This window comes from Dasypus novemcinctus, chromosome 23 (assembly GCF_030445035.2).
Source record: "Dasypus novemcinctus isolate mDasNov1 chromosome 23, mDasNov1.1.hap2, whole genome shotgun sequence".
Classification (NCBI taxonomy): Eukaryota; Metazoa; Chordata; class Mammalia; order Cingulata; family Dasypodidae; genus Dasypus; species Dasypus novemcinctus.
The window spans coordinates 71,055,841-71,062,440 of NC_080695.1; positions in this window are offsets into that span (position 1 = coordinate 71,055,841).

Here is a 6,600-nt window from a genome sequence, read left to right on the forward strand (position 1 = left end):
AAATTCCTGACAATAAACCTGAACGAGTCGGGGCGCTAGCCTCGGAGCTCGAGTAAGAGAAACTCACTTCCCTCCTCTGGCGGGGGACCTTGGCCCTGCGCCTTTCATGCGCCGGCCTTTACCCTTGCACGTTTCCTCCGGCTCCTTCTTCTCAATCCCGTCGGTAGGACCTCCGTTCACCCACCTTCAGGAACCCAGCAAACACATCTTTACGAGAAACCCGAGGGACTGGAGACCCTTCCCTTCTTCTCACGGCTTATTTAAGGCCCAAGGCCCCAAGGCCCCCAATTGCAAAACTCTCCCAATTACCCTATTCTCGGGCTGATCAGTTTCATTCATTACCAGAGTCATACTTAGATTTTTCTATGCCGGGGGAGCAGTCTTAACTGTTTTATTGCTAATCCTAACTTCCAGAGGAACACACATCAATTCCTCGGGCGTTCCTAAACCCACGGCGATTTTCGTTGCTGCTGCTTTCAGTGTGTGCACACTCTCTTTAAGAGTGTACCACGGGCGACCTGAACTGCGCCAAGTGTCCTCAGACGGGGACGTCGCTGGGCTCCTGGAACAGCGAGCCCGAGTAGGGCCATGCCAGCCGTTAGCGGTGCCCGGGCAGCGGGAAGGTGCTGGTTGGAGCTCCAGTCCCTGAAGCCTTGTTGTCCAGTTGTTTCTAAAGAAACTAATAAATTTGAAGGCATCTCCTGGGTCTCATCGGATGCCTCCTGCCCCTAATTCATACCCGCCGACTAGCCAGGCAACCAGAGCCTCGCCAGGCTTTTGACTGGTACAGGATCTGATATCATTAATTTCTCGTTGGGTAAAATCTTTTATAACATCCGTCCTTACAGATGGCCCTCCCAGCTGAGAGTCCATGCGCCTTCTAACTAATGGCCTTGCCTCTTTGTCTACAACGCCTCCTTGCGGTGGTTTAAAAAGTCTCAGGGGAAGCAGATGTGGCTCAAGTGATAAGGCCTCCACCTACCATAAGGGAGGACCCGGGTTCAATCCCTGGGGCCTCCCGGTGAAAAAGAAGAAGAGAACGCGTGTCTTCGTGGCAAGCCAGTGCGTGTGCGGTGAGCTGAGTGCCCACGTGGGTGCCCGTGCGGCCAGTGGAGTGCCCATGTGATGAGCCGAGTGCCCTTGTGAGTGTGTGGCAAGATAAGTGCCTGCATGGTGAGCCAAGTGCCTGTGCAGTGAGCCGAATGCCCATGTGAGTGCCCGCGTGGCGAGCCAGAGCCCGTGCGACAAGCCAGTGCTCTTGCAGTGAGCGGCGTGCCTGCGCAGTGAGCCAGTGCCCGCACAAGTGAGTCACGCGGCAAGATGATGACACAACAAAAGAGAGACAAAGGGGAGAGTCAAGGTGAAGCACAGCAGAGACCAGGAACTGAGGTGGCAGAATTGACAGGGAACCTCTTTCTACATCAGAGGTCCCCAGGATCAAATCCTGGTGAATCCTAGAGGAGAAAGATAGAGAAATAGATATAGAAGAGCACACAGTGAATGGACACAAAAAGCAAAAACAGCAGGGCAGGGATGGGGGAGGGGAAAATAAAGAAAAACTCTTTAAAAAAAAAAGAGCAGGGTCATCATCATCTGACTCTTCATTCCAGATATTCCCATCCAATCATCTGGATCCAATTAGGGCCAGCACTGGCTAATGCCAAGTGTACTTTTCTAACATTATCCTTTCCCTCTCTCTTCTTATATTTACATTTGACTACCCTTATGGCAGCTTTTTCTGCCACTGTATGGTACATTTAGACTTGATCATTAAGAATAAACAACTGGCATGGAGCATAGCATGTGGCTACTTCTTTTTCTAAAGTCAGTTTTTTTAATCCCACAGTAAAACCATGTTTTTATATGTAGTCAATGTTAGAAAGAAAGCCACACCTGTAAGAGAACAAAAGCTCACCTGATTGTGGAGGAGAAAAGAATTTTATTAAGGATCTTGCAAGAATGGGCAGCCGACCGGGATAAAATGGCCGGCAGCCAAACAGCAAGAAACACTGACATTGATATCCTAAACCTAACACGCGGGTCCTTCCCCGGTTCCCCACTGATTGGGTACTTCAGGGGTTACAGACTATCTGAATGTCTAAGTTCCATGGTTCCGTCTCTCAGTCCGTGCTCCCGCCTTCCCTACACCCGGGCGGGCTGGGTGGGCTCAGCGCTGCTTTCATCACTGGGCTTTTTTCAAATTTGGCGCCATTTTCACTTTTGGCCCCGCCCCCAACACTCACCATTGGCCCTCCCCGCTCTGGCCCCGCCCCCAGCACTCACCATTGGCCCTCCCCGCTCTGGCCCCGCCCCCAGCACTCACCATTGGCCCCCTCGTTTTGGCGCCACTTTTCAAATCCCTGGCGCACCAAAGCCGCCAGAAGCCCTTTCCCTCACTCCTCAGCGGGCTCTGCTTCCCGGCTGTGAGGATTAAACTTCGCCCTTTCCCACAGTCAGGAGGCACCACCCGCTCGGGCCCAGATCAGCTTGTTCCTCCCCTCTGACACCGGCCACGTTTGGAAAGCCTGAATCGCAGCCCTGGTTCACAGCGCGGGAGCTGCGAATCCCAGATTTCACACAGACCTGACTGTTGAGCCCATTCCACAGCCAAACTGGAAAAAGGAGGGGCATCCCATCTGGGGACAGGCTCCCCCGGTTCAGCAGAGCTTTCCACCCAACGGGATCGCGGGAAAAAAGGCCTGTCGATTTTACAATTCAACCCTGCCGACTACGCCAAAAACGTTTTGTGAAGGAAAAGGCGGAGACGCAATACGCAAATAACGAGAAGCAATTTATTCAATAATTGAGGAGGAAATGACCAAACATTAATGAACAGTCAAATAATCACAGTTATTGATTTAATAAGCTAATTCGATAGTAGGAAAGAGGTGAAAGTGTATTTACAAACACTTGCGAAACCATGGAGACCGACACCCGGTCCTTCTCGAGGCTGGGAAGTGCCGTCACCAGCCGGCCAGAGCCCCGCTCGCAATCACCGTCCAGGCAGCGCGTCCCCTCCCGGGGGACACTTGGGCTGGCAGCAGAGGGACCGTCCCTTTTAAGGAGGCCTGGAGCCCCAGGTCTCAGGCCAGTCGTGCAACTCGTTCCAAGCCGGGAGCGCCGGGCCCGGGGAGGCGGCCAGGTCCCCAAGGAGAGGCCCTGGGTCTCAGAAGCGCCTGTTCTAAATCGTCCATGGGATGGAGAAGTTAGGGTACAGCAAGATAAGGACCTGGGTTACTTAGCAGCAGGAACCAGAGTAAGGGGCTCGTGCCTGACCTTCCAACCCCTTTCAAGCAGTTCACACATGAACAGATTCCACATGTTTGGAGCCATTGTCTCCAGGCGCGTCTACATTTTAACGTCCTTCTTTTGTGCCTGGAGCAGTTACCTCCAGGCACGTCCACCTTTTAATTTCTTGTTCACAATTCTTCCCCCAAGGTAATTATAATATGCATATACCATTATGAATAAGAAAGGGTTAAAGAAATGAAGTATCCAAAAATACATCTCTTCTCCAATCCTCCTCAATTAAAAGCAAGGGTTCATTTTGTATGAAAAAATTCCAGAATACTGATCACAGGAACAATTTGCCAATTGCACTGAATAATTGTTGTTCGTATGCTATACTGTTGCTATTTTACATTTATCTGGTCTACTCCAGCTCTTTTTTTGGTTAATAGTTGCTTGGAATACCTTTTTACAACTTTTCACTTTTAACCTGATTGTGTCCTTATGTCTGAGGTATGTCTCTTGTAGACAACATGTAGACAGCTCACATTTTTTAAATCCACTCTATCAGTCTATGTCTTTTGAGTGGGGAATTCAATCCATTAACATTCAGTGTCATTACCGTAAAGGCATTACTTACTCCATCCATTTTGTCCTTTAGTTCTCGGTTGTCATATTGTTCTATTGTCTGTCTTCTTATCCTTTAGTTTACCCGTCCTAATAATCTTCATTTCTAAACTCTCCTCCAAATCTCTCGCCCTTGTTTTTCTTTCAGACTGCAGCAGCTCCTTTAGTATCTCTTGCAAAGCTGCTCTTGAATGATATACTTCAATAAATTGTTTAAAATGAAGAATAAAACACTGAATGGTGGAAAAATACGGCACAGGAAAGTGGTCACGTGTGATCCAGCAGGCTTAGTGTCAGCCTTCCTTGTTTGTCTGAGGAAGCAGGTGCTTAGTTTGCTGTCAGTCATTAATGTTCTGTGACTAAATCTCAGACATCATGGAGCCTTCATCTAAAAGGCGTTTCCATTTATAAACACAAATACTGAGTAGGGAAAAGAAATGCTCTTGACCAAGGTGGCCTGGCTTTAGCACAATCCAACTTTATTCCGTCTTCTCCCTGACTCCAGCACCCTGACCTCCCCTCACCCCGGCACTTGCACTATCCAGGCACCTGCCAGTCTCCTAACTAGGTAGATCTGCTAACTAGGTAGTTCCTTATCACCCTTATCTTCCCTCCCGGCCTTCGCAGATGGCAGGTGGTCTAATTACTGCAAAGAAAAACTTTCTGAGCCGAGGGGTGCTGGCTGCAACCTCAGCAAATTCCTCACCCATCCAGTGGTCAACCGCCCTTAGCATCCTCCCCGAATTTTTCTGCTAATCCACCCGCAGCCCTTAAAAAGCTTGCTGTCCTTTGTCCAATGGGGATGAGTTCAGGCTTGGTTTCTGTTTTCTCTCCCCTGCTGTGGCAGCCCTGGAGTAAAGCCATCCTTCCCTGTTTTTCCTTGCCAGTGCAATTTTTTCTTTGACAATCTGAGATTTGAGAAGAAGGTGGAAGGCTAATGGATGTCCTCTCAAAGTCTTCCTGGAGCACCGCCCCCCATTCCAGATTTGCTTAAATTCTCCAGGGAAATGTATGCACCTTTGACATATAGTTTACCATGGATTAGGGAGCAGATTCTGAAGTCACATGTCAACTTGCAGATCTTTGTTCATTTGCGATGTACATGACTTCTGTCCCAAGGGAAAGATGCCCCTCAGCAAGGTTTCATTGCTCTGTAGGCTAGGAGCCACTTTTGCCTTTGCGATGGTTTGCATTTTGTGAAGCCCAGCAGCGACTGTTTTTGAACTAGTCCATTCCTGTGGTGTGGGGCCCCTTGATGGCATTAAATTCAGTTAAGGGGCCGTTGACTAGATCACTTGATAAATCGATTTAGGACTTTTGATTGGACTACTTCGGGTGAAGCGTGACCCAGGTCAGGTCTCCATCCATTTGCTGGGGTCTTATGTAAACTGAGAACGGAAAGCAGAAATACACAGAAAAAGAAGAGACACAAAGAAAAGAAAGCTCTGCCATTTTGACTCTGTCCTGTAAGAGAGGTCTCCAGGTTCACGTACAACTGCAGAAAGACAGAAACTGCAGAGGCTCAAGGAGACGAGGCCCGGGGAGGAACACCCAGTGGCCCACAGCTGAGCTCCAGGAGAAAGTGGAGGCAGATCTGCCATCTTGCTCGCCACGTGGCAGGGCTCCGGGATCTGGCAGCAGCTGACCTCTGGCGAGAAAGCCCCTCTGCTGTGCCTTGATTAGGACATTTTCACAGCCTCGCACTAGTGAGATTGTACCCCTAATACAGTCCCCATTAGGACATTTTCACAGCCTCGCACTGGTGGTAAGATTTTATCCCTAATACATTTCCCATTATAAAAACCAACCCATTTCTGGTATTTTGCTTTGGCAGCCTTTGGCAAACCAATAGAGTCTTTAGCCTGGAAAAACTTGTTTCACCTCATGTAAAACACAAATATGGGTACTATTGCATGTATAAGACTATTTCTGCAAAATACAAATACAAATATACAAGAGAAAAAGAAAAAGAATAGCAGCTATGTACAGCGGGGGTAGCACAGAGAGCAGAGCTGGAGAGGTGAGTTTTGTTTGGTTTTTATCGTGGGTTTTTTTTTAAGATTTATTTTTATTTCTTTCTCTCCCCTTCCCCTCGTTGTCTGCGCTCTGTGTCCTATCGCTGTGTGTTCTTCTGCGTCTGCTTGTATTATCAGGCAGCACTGGGAAACTGTGTCTCTTTTTTGTTGCATCATCTTGCTGCGTCAGCTCTCCCTGTGTGTGGCACCACTCCTGGGCGGGCTGCACTTTTTCCACACGGGGCAACTTTCCTTGCGGGGTGCTCTCCTTGCGCGTGGGGCTCCCCTACGCCAGGGTGCCCCTGCACGTCATGGCACTGGTTGCTCACAACAGCACTCATTACGCAGGTCAGGAGGCCCTGGGTATCGAACCCTGGGCCCTCCATATGGTAGGCAGATGCTCTATCAGGTGAGCCACGTCCGCTTCCCTATTGTTATTATTGGAATAGTGAAAGCACTCTAAGAATGATTGAAGTGGGAAACGGACTTGGCCCAGTGGTTAGGGCGTCCGTCTACCACATGGGAGGTCCGCGGTTCAAACCCTGGGCCTCCTTGACCTGTGTGGAGCTGGCCATGTGCGGTGCTGATGCGCGCAAGGAGTGCCCTGCCACGCAGAGGTGTCCCCCGCGTAGGGGAGACCCACTCGCAAGGAGTGCACCCCGTAAGGAGAGCCGCCCAGCGTGAAAGAAAGTGCAGCCTGCCCAGGAATGGCGCTGCCCACACTTCCCGT